General features: G+C 48.7%; 1 non-coding gene across 1 annotated transcript; it reads left to right on the forward strand.

Annotated features, from left to right (window-relative positions):
* Positions 1-494: 494 nt before the first annotated feature.
* On the forward strand, positions 495-567 carry Trnaa-ggc (transfer RNA alanine (anticodon GGC)). The gene has a single exon. It is a non-coding gene; the product is annotated as a tRNA-Ala (tRNA).
* Positions 568-16,635: the final 16,068 nt, after the last annotated feature.

The raw sequence follows: 16,635 nt of genomic DNA on the forward strand, positions 1-16,635 counted from the left end.
CTAGAAATAATGCTGTCACTAGCGTGAGCGTCGTGGAAAGTCGGAAAAGTCGGCTGCGAGGGTGAGTGCCAAGTTTGGGGAGCGTTTCGTAGTATGCGCAGTGCAATGGAGACGCGGAAACTTGTTGTGGCCCAGTGTTTTGCAGTTGGACGACAAGATTGGTACACAGTAGTAAAGAGCGAGGCACTGAGTTGGCATGAATAATGGAGTGCACAATGGGGCTCGAGATGTGTTTGTTACCTCAGGTGCTGTATGATTGTCGACAAGGAGTGAAAACGGAGCAATTTGTGACGGCTCTTTCACTTTAAGCCGTTAAAAACAGACGGAATTTCCATTTGTAATACCAGAGCATCGAAACTACTTGGTACTTTTGTGTATATGAACGGGTCCGCGCCTTTGTACTCTGCTCCCTTCACCGCTACAAACTAACCAACCATCGTGTCCGTGCGCATCTGAGTCGCAAAAAAAGGGGAATAGCGCAGTTTGCTCGTGCATGGGGCGTAGCTCAGTTGGAAGAGCGTTCGCTTGGCATGTGAAAGGTCCAGGGTTCAAGCCGCGGCGCCTCAATTTTTTGTGGTCAGTGCATGGTAAGTGTTGGTCGCGGCGAACCTAAAGGCACGCAAGATGTTGCAAAGCCAGCGTCACAGACTGATATGATGTATACTGACGTAAGGAGAGCAAGATGTAAGTGTGGGGACCGGCTGTTATCGAGGTGTCATCGAGTGCAGATCTGTCTTAGGTATCGCGGCTTAACCTCATTGAAGTCTAGAGGGTGGACAACACGTTGGTCTTACTCAGAGCGGTGTCCGAATTGTATTTTCGACGTTATACGTGCCACTTTCATTGTGGCCAACTACGATTCGATACAGAATGCACGAAACCTGAAAGACACCCTAACGGATACATAGAGAGTAGTGTTTGTCAGCTGAATAATGGGAGTGCAAGGGTTAGTGTCGTCTATATGGCTGTATGTAGTACCATTAGTCTTTGGGGTGGTGGGGAGGGGTGGGCGTAGCTCAGATAGTAGAGCGCTCGCTTAGTATGCGAGAGGTACTGGGATCAATACCCATTGCCTCCAGAATTTTTAACACACCTACATGCGCACCTTGCCATGCAAGAGGAATAATTCACAACCAGCAGATGTGTCTAGGAAGATACAAGCGAATGATTAGCATCCACAATTGACAAGCGTGCTGTTATTAGTGCGCAGGAAGCACACTCCTCCCACGCCTACACTTAATTTAGAAACAGTACAAGTGTTCCCGTAAGGTTCTCAAGCCTATATCGGAAAGATCTGCCTTGCGCCGAGTTCACGTAAATCCCACTGCACATTCCTATTCTTTGCGTGCAGTCAGCTGCTACTGGTGTTGCTAGTTGTGACTGCTGATAACAGATGCCGTAGCAATCAATTCATGGAGTGAGTTGTATGTTTTGCGATAGTCTGTCTCTGACAAGCAAGCACAGGTGACATAGGTGCGAACACAGGAAGCTTGCAGACTCTCGCTGCCTGCAGACACCGAGCAGCCACACTAGGAGGGCGGCCTAAGCCGTAGGCGAAATGTGCTCATTCGCTTTGGCGCGACGTCGAATTATAATTATTGCTGTCACTAGCGTGAGCGTCGTGGAAAGTCGGAAAAGTCGGCTGCGAGGGTGAGTGCCAAGTTTGGGGAGCGTTTCGTAGTATGCGCAGTGCAATGGAGACGCGGAAACTTGTTGTGGCCCAGTGTTTTGCAGTTGGACTACAAGATTGGTACACAGTAGTAAAGAGCGAGGCACTGAGTTGGCACGAATATTGGAGTGCACAATGGGGCTCGAGATGTGTTTGTTACCTCAGGTGCTATATGATTGTCGACAAGGAGTGAAAACGGAGCAATTTGTGACGGCTCTTTCAATTTAAGACGTTAAAAACAGACGGAATTTGCATTTGTAATACCAGAGCATCGAAACTACTTGGAACTTTTGTGTATATGAACGGCTCCGCGCCTTTGTACTCTGCTCTCTTCACCGCTACAAACCAACCAACCATCGTGTCCGTGCGCATCTGAGTCGCAAAGAATGGGGAATAGCACAGTTTTGTCGTGCATGGGGCGTAGCTCAGTTGGAAGAGCGTTCGCTTGGCATGTGAAAGGTCTAGGCCTCAAGCCGCGGCGCCTCCATTTTTTGTGGTCAGTGCATGGTAAGTGTTGGTCGCGGCGAACCTAAAGGCACGCAAGATGTTGCAAAGCCAGCGTCACAGACTGATATGATGTATACTGACGTAAGGAGAGCAAGATGTAAGTGTGGGGACCGGCTGTTATCGAGGTGTCATCGAGTACAGATCTGTCTTAGGTATCGCGGCTTAACCTCATTGAAGTCCAGAGGGTGGACAACACGTTGGTCTTACTCAGAGCGGTGTCCGAATTCTATTTTCGACGTTATACGTGCCACTTTCATTGTGGCCAACTACGATTCGATACAGAATGCACGAAACCTGAAAGACACCCTAACGGATACATAGAGAGTAGTGTTTGTCTGCTGAATAAAGGGAGTGCAAGGGTCTGTGTCGTCTATATGGCTGGATGTAGTACCATTAGTCTTTGGGGGGGCGGGCGTAGCTCAGATGGTAGAGCGCTCGCTTAGTATGCGAGAGTTACTGGGATCAATACCCAGTGCCTCCAGATTTTTTAACACACCTACATGCGCACCTTGCCATGCAAGAGGAATAATTCACAACCAGCAGATGTGTCTAGGAAGATACAAGCGAATGATTAGCATCCACAATTGACAAGCGTGCTGTTATTAGTGCGCAGGAAGCACCCTCCTCCCACGCCTACACTTAATTTAGAAACAGTACAAGTGTTCCCGTAAGATTCTCAAGCCTATGTCGGAAAGATCTGCCTTGCGCCGAGTTCACGTAAATCCCACTGCACATTCCTATTCTTTGCGTGCAGTCAGCTGCTACTGGTGTTGCTAGTTGTGACTGCTGATAACAGATGCCGTAGCAATCAATTCATGGAGTGAGTTGTATGTTTTGCGATAGTCTGTCTCTGACAAGCAAGCACAGGTGACATAGGTGCGAACACAGGAAGCTTGCAGACCCTCGCTGCCTGCAGACACCGAGCAGCCACACTAGGAGGGCGGCCTAAGCCGTAGGCGAAATGTGCTCATTCGCTATGGCGCGACGTCGAACTATAAATAATGCTGTCACTAGCGTGAGCGTCGTGGAAAGTCGGAAAAGTCGGCTGCGAGGGTGAGTGCCAAGTTTGGGGAGCGTTTCGTAGTATGCACAGTGCAATGGAGACGCGGAAACTTGTTGTGGCCCAGTGTTTTGCAGTTGGACGACAAGATTGGTACACAGTAGTAAAGAGCGAGGCACGGAGTTGGCATGAATAATGGAGTGCACAATGGGGCTCGAGATGTGTTTGTTACCTCAGGTGCTGTATGATTGTCGACAAGGAGTGAAAACGGAGCAATTTGTGACGGCTCTTTCAATTTAAGACGTTAAAAACAGACTGAATTTGCTATTGTAATACCAGAGCATCGAAACTACTTGGAACTTTTGTGTATATGAACGTGTCCGCGCCTTTGTACTCTGTTCCCTTCACCGCTACAAACCAACCAACCATCGTGTCCGTGCGCATCTGAGTCGCAAAGAATAGGGAATAGCGCAGTTTGGTCGTGCATGGGGCGTAGCGCAATTTGTAGAGCGTTCGCTTGGCATGTGAAAGGTCTAGGGTTCAAGCCGCAGCGCCTCTATTTTTTGTGGTCAGTTCATTGTAAGTGTTGGTCGCGGCGAACCTAAAGGCACGCAAGATGTTGCAAAGCCAGCGTCACACACTGATATGATGTATACTGACGTAAGGAGAGCAAGATGTAAGTGTGGGGACCGGCTGTTATCGAGGTGTCATCGAGTGCAGATCTGTCTTAGGTATCGCGGCTTAACCTCATTGAAGTCTAGAGTGTGGACAACACGTTGGTCTTACTCAGAGCGGTGTCCGAATTCTATTTTCGACGTTATACGTGCCACTTTCATTGTGGCCAACTACGATTCGATACAGAATGCACGAAACCTGAAAGACACCCTAACGGATACATAGAGAGTAGTGTTTGTCTGCTGAATAATGGGAGTGCAAGGGTCTGTGTCGTCTATATGGCTGTATGTAGCACCATTAGTCTTTGGGGGGGCGGGCGTAGCTCAGATGGTAGAGCGCTCGCTTAGTATGCTAGAGGTACTGGGATCAATACCCAGTGCCTCCAGGATTTTTAACACACCTACATGCGCACCTTGCCATGCAAGTGGAATAATTCACAACCAGCAGATGTGTCTAGGAAGATACAAGCGAATGATTAGCATCCACAATTGACAAGCGTGCTGATATTAGTGCGGGGGAAGCACCATCCTCCCACGCCTACACTTAATTTAGAAACAGTACAAGTGTTCCCGTAAGATTCTCAAGCCTATGTCGGAAAGATCTGCCTTGCGCTGAGTTCACGTAAATCCCACTGCACATTCCTATTCTTTGCGTGCAGTCAGCTGCTACTGGTGTTGCTAGTATGACTGCTGATAACAGATGCCGTAGCAATCAATTCATGGAGTGAGTTGTATGTTTTGCGATAGTCTGTCTCTGACAAGCAAGCACAGGTGACATAGGTGCGAACACAGGAAGCTTGCAGACCCTCGCTGCCTGCAGACACCGAGCAGCCACACTAGGAGGGCGGCCTAAGCCGTAGGCGAAATGTGCTCATTCGCTTTGGCGCGACGTCGAACTATAAATAATGCTGTAACTAGCGTGGGCGTCGTGGAAAGTCGGAAAAGTCGGCTGCGAGGGTGAGTGCCAAGTTTGGGGAGCGTTTCGTAGTATGCGCAGTGCAATGGAGACGCGGAAACTTGTTGTGGCCCAGTGTTTTGCAGTTGGACGACAAGATTGGTACATAGTAGTAAAGAGCGAGGCACTGAGTTGTCATGAATAATGGAGTGCACAATGGGGCTCGAGATGTGTTTGTTACTTCAGGTGCTGTATGATTGTCGACAAGGAGTGAAAAAGGAGCAATTTGTGACGGCTCTTTCAATTTAAGACGTTAAAAACAGACGGAATTTGCATTTGTAATACCAGAGCATCGAAACTACTTGGAACTTTTGTGTATATGAACGGGTCCGCGCCTTGGTACTCTGCTCCCTTCACCGCTACAAACCAACCAACCATCGTGTCCGTGCGCATCTGAGTCGCAAACAATGGGGAATAGCGCACTTTGGTCGTGCATGGGGCGTAGCTCAGTTGGTAGAGCGTTCGCTTGGCATGTGAAAGTTCTAGGGTTCAAGCCGCGGCGCCTCTATTTTTTGTGGTCAGTTCATTGTAAGTGTTGGTCGCGGCGAACCTAAAGGCACGCAAGATGTTGCAAAGCCAGCGTCACACACTGATATGATGTATACTGACGTAAGGAGAGCAAGATGTAAGTGTGGGGACCGGCTGTTATCGAGGTGTCATCGAGTGCAGATCTGTCTTAGGTATCGCGGCTTAACCTCATTGAAGTCTAGAGGGTGGACAACACGTTGGCCTTACTCAGAGCGGTGTCCGAATTCTATTTTCGACGTTATACGTGCCACTTTCATTGTGGCCAACTACGATTCGATACAGAATGCACGAAACCTGAAAGACACCCTAACGGATACATAGAGAGTAGTGTTTGTCTGCTGAATAATGGGAGTGCAAGGGTCTGTGTCGTCTATATGGCTGTATGTAGCACCATTAGGCTTTGGGGGGCGGACGTAGCTCAGATCGTAGAGCGCTCGCTTAGTATGCGAGAGGTACTGGGATCAATACCAAGTGCCTCCAGAATTTTTAACATACCTACATGCGCACCTTGCCATGCAAGTGGAATAATTCATAACCAGCAGATGTGTCTAGGAAGATACAAGCGAATGATTAGCATCCACAATTGACAAGCGTGCTGTTATTAGTGCGCGGGAAGCACCCTCCTCCCACGCCTACACTTAATTTAGAAACAGTACAAGTGTTTCCGTAAGATTCTCAAGCCTATGTCGGAAAGATCTGCCTTGCGCTGAGTTCACGTAAATCCCACTGCACATTCCTATTCTTTGCGTGCAGTCAGCTGCTACTGGTGTTGCTAGTTGTGACTGCTGATAACAGATGCCGTAGCAATCAATTCAAGGAGTGAGTTGTATGTTTTGCGATAGTCTGTCTCTGACAAGCAAGCACAGGTGACATAGGTGCGAACACAGGAAGCTTGCAGACCCTCGCTGCCTGCAGACACCGAGCAGCCACACTAGGAGGGCGGCCTAAGCCGTAGGCGAAATGTGCTCATTCGCTTTGGCGCGACGTCGAACTATAAATAATGCTGTCACTAGCGTGAGCGTCGTGGAAAGTCGGAAAAGTCGGCTGCGAGGGTGAGTGCCAAGTTTGGGGAGCGTTTCGTAGTATGCGCAGTGCAATGGAGACGCGGAAACTTGTTGTGGCCCAGTGTTTTGCAGTTGGACGACAAGATTGGTACACAGTAGTAAAGAGCGAGGCACTGAGTTGGCATGAATAATGGAGTACACAATGGGGCTCGAGATGTGTTTGTTACCTCAGGTGCTGTATGATTGTCGACAAGGAGTGAAAACGGAGCAATTTGTGACGGCTCTTTCAATTTAAGACGTTAAAAACAGACGGAATTTGCATTTGTAATACCAGAGCATCGAAACTACTTGGAACTTTTGTGTATATGAACGGGTCCGCGCCTTTGTACTCTGCTCCCTTCACCGCTACAAACCAACCAACCATCGTGTCCGTGCGCATCTGAGTCGCAAACAATGGGGAATAGCGCACTTTGGTCGTGCATGGGGCGTAGCTCAGTTGGTAGAGCGTTCGCTTGGCATGTGAAAGTTCTAGGGTTCAAGCCGCGGCGCCTCTATTTTTTGTGGTCAGTTCATTGTAAGTGTTGGTCGCGGCGAACCTAAAGGCACGCAAGATGTTGCAAAGCCAGCGTCACACACTGATATGATGTATACTGACGTAAGGAGAGCAAGATGTAAGTGTGGGGACCGGCTGTTATCGAGGTGTCATCGAGTGCAGATCTGTCTTAGGTATCGCGGCTTAACCTCATTGAAGTCTAGAGTGTGGACAACACGTTGGTCTTACTCAGAGCGGTGTCCGAATTCTATTTTCGACGTTATACGTGCCACTTTCATTGTGGCCAACTACGATTCGATACAGAATGCACGAAACCTGAAAGACACCCTAACGGATACATAGAGAGTAGTGTTTGTCTGCTGAATAATGGGAGTGCAAGGGTCTGTGTCGTCTATATGGCTGTATGTAGCACCATTAGTCTTTGGGGGGGCGGGCGTAGCTCAGATGGTAGAGCGCTCGCTTAGTATGCTAGAGGTACTGGGATCAATACCCAGTGCCTCCAGAATTTTTAACACACCTACATGCGCACCTTGCCATGCAAGTGGAATAATTCACAACCAGCAGATGTGTCTAGGAAGATACAAGCGAATGATTAGCATCCACAATTGACAAGCGTGCTGATATTAGTGCGGGGGAAGCACCATCCTCCCACGCCTACACTTAATTTAGAAACAGTACAAGTGTTCCCGTAAGATTCTCAAGCCTATGTCGGAAAGATCTGCCTTGCGCTGAGTTCACGTAAATCCCACTACACATTCCTATTCTTTGCGTGCAGTCAGCTGCTACTGGTGTTGCTAGTATGACTGCTGATAACAGATGCCGTAGCAATCAATTCATGGAGTGAGTTGTATGTTTTGCGATAGTCTGTCTCTGACAAGCAAGCACAGGTGACATAGGTGCGAACACAGGAAGCTTGCAGACCCTCGCTGCCTGCAGACACCGAGCAGCCACACTAGGAGGGCGGCCTAAGCCGTAGGCGAAATGTGCTCATTCGCTTTGGCGCGACGTCGAACTATAAATAATGCTGTAACTAGCGTGGGCGTCGTGGAAAGTCGGAAAAGTCGGCTGCGAGGGTGAGTGCCAAGTTTGGGGAGCGTTTCGTAGTATGCGCAGTGCAATGGAGACGCGGAAACTTGTTGTGGCCCAGTGTTTTGCAGTTGGACGACAAGATTGGTACACAGTAGTAAAGAGCGAGGCACTGAGTTGGCATGAATAATGGAGTACACAATGGGGCTCGAGATGTGTTTGTTACCTCAGGTGCTGTATGATTGTCGACAAGGAGTGAAAACGGAGCAATTTGTGACGGCTCTTTCAATTTAAGACGTTAAAAACAGACGGAATTTGCATTTGTAATACCAGAGCATCGAAACTACTTGGAACTTTTGTGTATATGAACGTGTCCGCGCCTTTGTACTCTGCTCCCTTCACCGCTACAAACCAACCAACCATCGTGTCCTTGCGAATTTGAGTCGCAAAGAATGGGGAATAGCGCAGTTTGCTCGTGCATGGGGCGTAGCTCAGTTGGTAGAGCGTTCGCTTGGCATGTGAAAGTTCTAGGGTTCAAGCCGCGGCGCCTCTATTTTTTGTGGTCAGTTCATTGTAAGTGTTGGTCGCGGCGAACCTAAAGGCACGCAAGATGTTGCAAAGCCAGCGTCACACACTGATATGATGTATACTGACGTAAGGAGAGCAAGATGTAAGTGTGGGGACCGGCTGTTATCGAGGTGTCATCGAGTGCAGATCTGTCTTAGGTATCGCGGCTTAACCTCATTGAAGTCTAGAGTGTGGACAACACGTTGGTCTTACTCAGAGCGGTGTCCGAATTCTATTTTCGACGTTATACGTGCCACTTTCATTGTGGCCAACTACGATTCGATACAGAATGCACGAAACCTGAAAGACACCCTAACGGATACATAGAGAGTAGTGTTTGTCTGCTGAATAATGGGAGTGCAAGGGTCTGTGTCGTCTATATGGCTGTATGTAGCACCATTAGTCTTTGGGGGGGCGGGCGTAGCTCAGATGGTAGAGCGCTCGCTTAGTATGCTAGAGGTACTGGGATCAATACCCAGTGCCTCCAGAATTTTTAACACACCTACATGCGCACCTTGCCATGCAAGTGGAATAATTCACAACCAGCAGATGTGTCTAGGAAGATACAAGCGAATGATTAGCATCCACAATTGACAAGCGTGCTGATATTAGTGCGGGGGAAGCACCATCCTCCCACGCCTACACTTAATTTAGAAACAGTACAAGTGTTCCCGTAAGATTCTCAAGCCTATGTCGGAAAGATCTGCCTTGCGCTGAGTTCACGTAAATCCCACTGCACATTCCTATTCTTTGCGTGCAGTCAGCTGCTACTGGTGTTGCTAGTATGACTGCTGATAACAGATGCCGTAGCAATCAATTCATGGAGTGAGTTGTATGTTTTGCGATAGTCTGTCTCTGACAAGCAAGCACAGGTGACATACGTGCGAACACAGGAAGCTTGCAGACCCTCGCTGCCTGCAGACACCGAGCAGCCACACTAGGAGGGCGGCCTAAGCCGTAGGCGAAATGTGCTCATTCGCTTTGGCGCGACGTCGAACTATAAATAATGCTGTAACTAGCGTGGGCGTCGTGGAAAGTCGGAAAAGTCGGCTGCGAGGGTGAGTGCCAAGTTTGGCGAGCGTTTCGTAGTATGCGCAGTGCAATGGAGACGCGGAAACTTGTTGTGGCCCAGTGTTTTGCAGTTGGACGACAAGATTGGTACACAGTAGTAAAGAGCGAGGCACTGAGTTGGCATGAATAATGGAGTACACAATGGGGCTCGAGATGTGTTTGTTACCTCAGGTGCTGTATGATTGTCGACAAGGAGTGAAAACGGAGCAATTTGTGACGGCTCTTTCAATTTAAGACGTTAAAAACAGACGGAATTTGCATTTGTAATACCAGAGCATCGAAACTACTTGGAACTTTTGTGTATATGAACGTGTCCGCGCCTTTGTACTCTGCTCCCTTCACCGCTACAAACCAACCAACCATCGTGTCCTTGCGAATTTGAGTCGCAAAGAATGGGGAATAGCGCAGTTTGCTCGTGCATGGGGCGTAGCTCAGTTGGTAGAGCGTTCGCTTGGCATGTGAAAGTTCTAGGGTTCAAGCCGCGGCGCCTCTATTTTTTGTGGTCAGTTCATTGTAAGTGTTGGTCGCGGCGAACCTAAAGGCACGCAAGATGTTGCAAAGCCAGCGTCACACACTGATATGATGTATACTGACGTAAGGAGAGCAAGATGTAAGTGTGGGGACCGGCTGTTATCGAGGTGTCATCGAGTGCAGATCTGTCTTAGGTATCGCGGCTTAACCTCATTGAAGTCTAGAGGGTGGACAACACGTTGGTCTTACTCAGAGCGGTGTCCGAATTCTATTTTCGACGTTATACGTGCCACTTTCATTGTGGCCAACTACGATTCGATACAGAATGCACGAAACCTGAAAGACACCCTAACGGATACATAGAGAGTAGTGTTTGTCTGCTGAATAATGGGAGTGCAAGGGTCTATGTCGTCTATATGGCTGTATGTAGCACCATTAATTTTTGGTGGGGCGGTCGTAGCTCAGATGGTAGAGCGCTCGCTTAGTATGCTAGAGCTACTGGGATCAATACCCAGTGCCTCCAGAATTTTTAACACACCTACATGCGCACCTTGCCATGCAAGTGGAATAATTCACAACCAGCAGATGCGTCTAGGAAGATACAATCGAATGATTAGCATCCACAATTGACAATCGTGCTGTTATTAGTGCGCAGGAAGCACCCTCCTCCCACGCCTACACTTAATTTAGAAACAGTACAAGTGTTCCTGTAAGATTCTGAAGCCTGTGTCGGAAAGATCTGCCTTGCGCCTAGTTCACTTAAATCCCACTGCACATTCCTATTCTTTGCGTGCAGTCAGCTGCTACTGGTGTTGCTAGTTGTGACTGCTGATAACAGATGCCGTAGCAATCAATTCATGGAATGAGTTGTATGTTTTGCGATAGTCTGTCTCTGACAAGCAAGCACAGGTGACATAGGTGCGAACACAGGAAGCTTGCAGACCCTCGCTGCCTGCAGACACCGAGCAGCCACACTAGGAGGGCGGCCTAAGCCGTAAGCGAAATGTGCTCATTCGCTTTGGCGCGACGTCGAACTATAAATAATGCTGTCACTAGCGTGAGCGTCGTGGAAAGTCGGAAAAGTCGGCTGCGATGGTGAGTGCCAAGTTAGGGGTGCGTTTCGTAGTATGCGCAGTGCAATGGAAACTTGGAAACTTGTTGTGGCCCAGCGTTTTGCAGTTGGACGACAAGATTGGTACACAGTAGTAAAGAGCGAGGCACTGAGTTGGCATGAATAATGGAGTGCACAATGGGGCTCGAGATGTGTTTGTTACCTCAGGTGCTGTATGATTGTCGACAAGGAGTGAAAACGGAGCAATTTGTGACTGCTCTTTCAATTTAAGACGTTAAAAACAGACGGAATTTGCATTTGTAATACCAGAGCATCGAAACTACTTGGAACTTTTGTGTATATGAACGGGTCCGCGCCTTTGTACTCTGCTTCCTTCACCGCTACAAACCAACCAACCATCGTGTCCGTGCGCATATGAGTCGCAAAGAATGGGGAATAGCGCAGTTTGCTCGTGCATGGGGCGTACCTCAGTTGGTAGAGCGTTCGCTTGGCATGTGAAAGGTCCAGGGTTCAAGCCGCGGCGCCTCCATTTTTTGTGGTCAGTGCATGGTAAGTGTTGGTCGCGGCGAACCTAAAGGCACGCAAGATGTTGCAAAGCCAGCTTCACAGACTGATATGATGTATACTGACGTAAGGAGAGCAAGATGTAAGTGTGGGGACCGGCTGTTATCGAGGTGTCATCGAGTGCAGATCTGTCTTAGGTATCGCGGCTTAACCTCATTGAAGTCTAGAGGGTGGACAACACGTTGGTCTTACTCAGAGCGGTGTCCGAATTCTATTTTCGACGTTATACGTGCCACTTTCATTGTGGCCAACTACGATTCGATACAGAATGCACGAAACCTGAAAGACACCCTAACGGATACATAGAGAGTAGAGTTTGTCTGCTGAATAATGGGAGTGCAAGGGTCTGTGTCGTCTCTGTGGCTGTATGTAGCACCATTAGTCTTCGGGGGGAGGGGGGGGGGGGTGAGGACGGGCGTAGCTCAGATGGTAGAGCGCTCGCTTAGTATGCGAGAGGTACTGGGATCAATACCCAGTGCGTCCAGAATTTTTATCACACCTACATGCTTACCTTGCCATGCAAGTGGAATAATTCACAACCAGCAGATGTGTCTAGGAAGATACAAGCGAATGATTAGCATCCACAATTGACAAGCGTGCTGTTATTAATGAGCGGGAAGCACCCTCCTCCCACGCCTACACTTAATTTAGAAACAGTACAAGTGTTCCCGTAAGATTCTCAAGCCTATGTCGGAAAGATCTGCCTTGCGCTGAGTTCACGTTAAACCCACTGCACATTCCTATTCTTTGCGTGCAGTCAGCTGCTACTGGTGTTGCTAGTTGTGACTGCTGATAACAGATGCCGTAGCAATCAATTCATGGAGTGAGTTGTATGTTTTGCGATAGTCTGTCTCTGACAAGCAAGCACAGGTGACATAGGTGCGAACACAGGAAGCTTGCAGACCCTCGCTGCCTGCAGACACCGAGCAGCCACACTAGGAGGGCGGCCTAAGCCGTAGGCGAAATGTGCTCATTCGCTTTGGCGCGACGTCGAACTATAAATAATGCTGTAACTAGCGTGGGCGTCGTGGAAAGTCGGAAAAGTCGGCTGCGAGGGTGAGTGCCAAGTTTGGGGAGCGTTTCGTAGTATGCGTAGTGCAATGGAGACGCGGAAACTTGTTGTGGCCCAGTGTTTTGCAGTTGGACGACAAGATTGGTACACAGTAGTAAAGAGCGAGGCACTGAGTTGGCATGAATAATGGAGTACACAATGGGGCTCGAGATGTGTTTGTTACCTCAGGTGCTGTATGATTGTCGACAAGGAGTGAAAACGGAGCAATTTGTGACGGCTCTTTCAATTTAAGACGTTAAAAACATACGGAATTTGCATTTGTAATACCAGAGCATCGAAACTACTTGGAACTTTTGTGTATATGAACGGGTCCGCGCCTTTGTACTCTGCTCCCTTCACCGCTACAAACCAACCAACCATCGTGTCCGTGCGCATCTGTGTCGCAAAGAATGGGGAATAGCGCAGTTTGCTCGTGCATGGGGCGTAGCTCAGTTGGTAGAGCGTTCGTTTGGCATGTGAAAGGTCCAGAGATCAAGCCGCGGCGCCTCTATTTTTTGTGGTCAGTTCATTGTAAGTGTTGGTCGCGGCGAACCTAAAGGCACGCAAGATGTTGCAAAGCCAGCGTCACAGACTGATATGATATATACTGACGTAAGGAGAGCAAGATGTAAGTGTGGGGACCGGCTGTTATCGAGGTGTCATCGAGTGCAGATCTGTCTTAGGTATCGCGGCTTAACCTCATTGAAGTCTAGAGGGTGGACAACTCGTAGGTCTTACTCAGAGCGGTGTCCGAATTCTATTTTCGTCGTTATACATGCCACTTTCATTGTGGCAGACTACGATTCGATACAGAATGCACGAAACCTGAAAGACACCCTAAAGGATACATAGAGAGTAGTGTTTGTCTGCTGAATAATGGGAGTGCAAGGGTCTGTGTCGTCTATATGGCTGTATGTAGCACCATTAGTCTTTGGGGGGCGGGCGTAGCTCAGATGGTAGAGCGCTCGCTTAGTATGCGAGAGGTATTGGGATCAATGCCCAGTGCCTCCAGATTTTTTAACACACCAACATGCGCACCTTGCCATGCAAGTGGAATAATTCACAGCCAGCAGATGTGTCTAGGAAGATACAAGCGAATGATTAGCATCCACAATTGACAAGTGTGCTGTTATTAGTGCGCAGGAAGCACCCTCCTCCCACGCCTACACTTAATTTAGAAACAGTACAAGTGCTCATTCGCTTTGGCGCGACGTCGAACTATAAATAATGCTGTCACTAGCGTGAGCGTCGTGGAAAGTCGGAAAAGTCGGCTGCGAGGGTGAGTGCCAAGTTTGGGGAGCGTTTCGTAGTATGCGCAGTGCAATGGAGACGCGGAAACTTGTTGTGGCCCAGTGTTTGCAGTTGGACGACAAGATTGGTACACAGTAGTAAAGAGCGAGGCACTGAGTTGGCATGAATAATGGAGTGCACAAAGGGGCTCGAGATGTGTTTGTTACCTCAGGTGCTGTATGATTGTCGACAAGGAGTGAAAACGGAGCAATTTGTGACGGCTCTTTCAATTTGAGACGTTAAAAACAGACGGAATTTGCATTTGTAATACCAGAGCATCGAAACTACTTGGAACTTTTGTGTATATGAACGGGTCCGCGCCTTTGTACTCTGCTCCGTTCACCGCTACAAACCAACCAACCACCGTGTCCGTGCGCATCTGAGTCGCAAAGAATGGGGAATAGCGCAGTTTGTTCGTGCATGGGGCGTAGCTCAGTTGGAAGACCGTTCGCTTCTCATGTGAAAGGCCCAGGGTTCAAGCCGCGGCGCCTGCATTTTTTGTGGTCGGTGCATGGTAAGTGTTGGTCGCGGTGAACCTAAAGGAACGCAAGATGTTGCAAAGCCAGCGTCACAGACTGATATGATGTATACTGACGTAAGGAGAGCAAGATGTAAGTGTGGGGACCGGCTGTTATCGAGGTGTCATCGAGTGCAGATCTGTCTTAGGTATCACGGCTTAACCTCATTGAAGTCTAGAGGGTGGACAACACGTTGGTCTTACTCAGAGCGGTGTCCGAACTCTATTTTCGACGTTATACGTGCCACTTTCATTGTGGCCAACTACGATTCGATACAGAATGCACGAAACCTGAAAGACACCCTAACGGATACATAGAGAGTAGTGTTTGTCTGCTGAATAATGGGAGTGCAAGGGTCTGTGTCGTCTATATGGCTGTATGTAGCACAATTAGTCTTCGGGGGGGCGGGCGTAGCTCAGATGGTAGAGCGCTCGCTTAGTATGCAAGAGGTACTGTAATCAATACCCAGTGCCTCCAGAGTTTTTAGCACACCTACATGCGCACCTTGCCATGCAAGTGGAATAATTCACAGCCAGCAGATGTGTCTAGGAAAATACAAGCGAATGATTAGCATCCACAATGGCAAGCTTGCTGTTATTAGTGCGCGGGAAGCACCCTCCTCCCACGCCTACACTTAATTTAGAAACAGTACAAGTGTTCCCGTAAGATTCTCAAGCCTATGTCGGAAAGATCTGCCTTGCTCCGAGTTTACGTAAATCCCACTGCATATTCCTATTCTTTGCGTGCAGTTGGCTGCTACTGGTGTTGCTAGTTGTGACTGCTGATAACAAATGCCGTAGCAATCAATTCATGGAGTGAGTTGTATGTTTTGCGATAGTCTGTCTCTGACAAGCAAGCACAGGTGACATAGGTACGAACACAGGAAGCTTGCAGACCCTCGCTGCCCGCAGACACCGAGCAGCCACATTAGGAGGGCGGCCTAAGCCGTAGGCGAAATTTGCTCATTCGCTTTGGCGCGATGTCGAACTATAAATAATGCTGTCACTAGCGTGGGCGTCGGGGAAAGTCGGAAAAGTCGGCTGCGAGGGTGAGTGCCAAGTTTGGGGAGCGTTTCGTAGTATGCGCAGTGCAATGGAGACGCGGAAACTTGTTGTGGCCGAGTGTTTTGCAGTTGGACGACAAGATTGGTACACAGTAGTAAAGAGCGAGGCACTGAGTTGGCATGAATAATGGAATGTACAACGGGGCTCGAGATGTATTTGTTACCTCAGGTGCTGTATGATTGTCGACAAGGAGTGAAAACGGGGCAATTTGTGACGGCTCTTTCAATTTAAGACGTTAAAAACAGACGGAATTTGCATTTGTAATACCAGAGCATCGAAACTACTTGGAACTTTTGTGTATATGAAGGTGTCCGCGCCTTTGTACTCTGCTCCCTTCACCGCTACAAACCAACCAACCATCGTGTCCGTGCGCATCAGAGTCGCAAAGAATGGGGAATAGCGCAGTTTGGTCGTGCATGGGGCGTAGCTCAGTTGGAAGAGCGTTCGCTTCCCATGTGAAAGGCCCAGGGTTCAAGCCGCGGCGCCTCCATTTTTTGTGGTCAGTGCATGGTAAGTGTTGGTCGCGGCGAACCTAAAGGCACGCAAGATGTTGCAAAGCCAGCGTCACAGACTGATATGATGTATACTGACGTAAAGGAAGTAGGTTACAGTACGCTTGTTCGCCCAATGCTTGAATACTGCTCAGCAGTGTGGGATCAAAACCAGGTGGGGTTGATAGAGGAGATAGAGAAGATCCAACGGAGAGCAGCGCGCTTCGTTACAGGATCATTTAGTAATTGAGAAAGCGTTACGGAGATGATAGATAAACTCCAGTGGAAGACTCTGCAGGAGAGACGCTCAGTAGCTCGGTACGGGCTTTTGTTGAAGTTTCGAGAACATACCTTCACCGAAGAGTCAAGCAGTATATTGCTCCCTCCTACGTATATCTCGCGAAGAGACCATGAGGATAAAGTCAGAGAGATTAGAGCCCACACAGAAGCATACCGACAGTCCTTCTTTCCACGTACAATACGAGACTGGAATAGAAGGGAGAACCGATAGAGGTACTCAGGGTACCCTCCGCCACACACCGTCAGGTGGCTTGCGGAGT

Source organism: Schistocerca gregaria, chromosome 10 (assembly GCF_023897955.1).
Source record: "Schistocerca gregaria isolate iqSchGreg1 chromosome 10, iqSchGreg1.2, whole genome shotgun sequence".
NCBI lineage: Eukaryota > Metazoa > Arthropoda > Insecta > Orthoptera > Acrididae > Schistocerca > Schistocerca gregaria.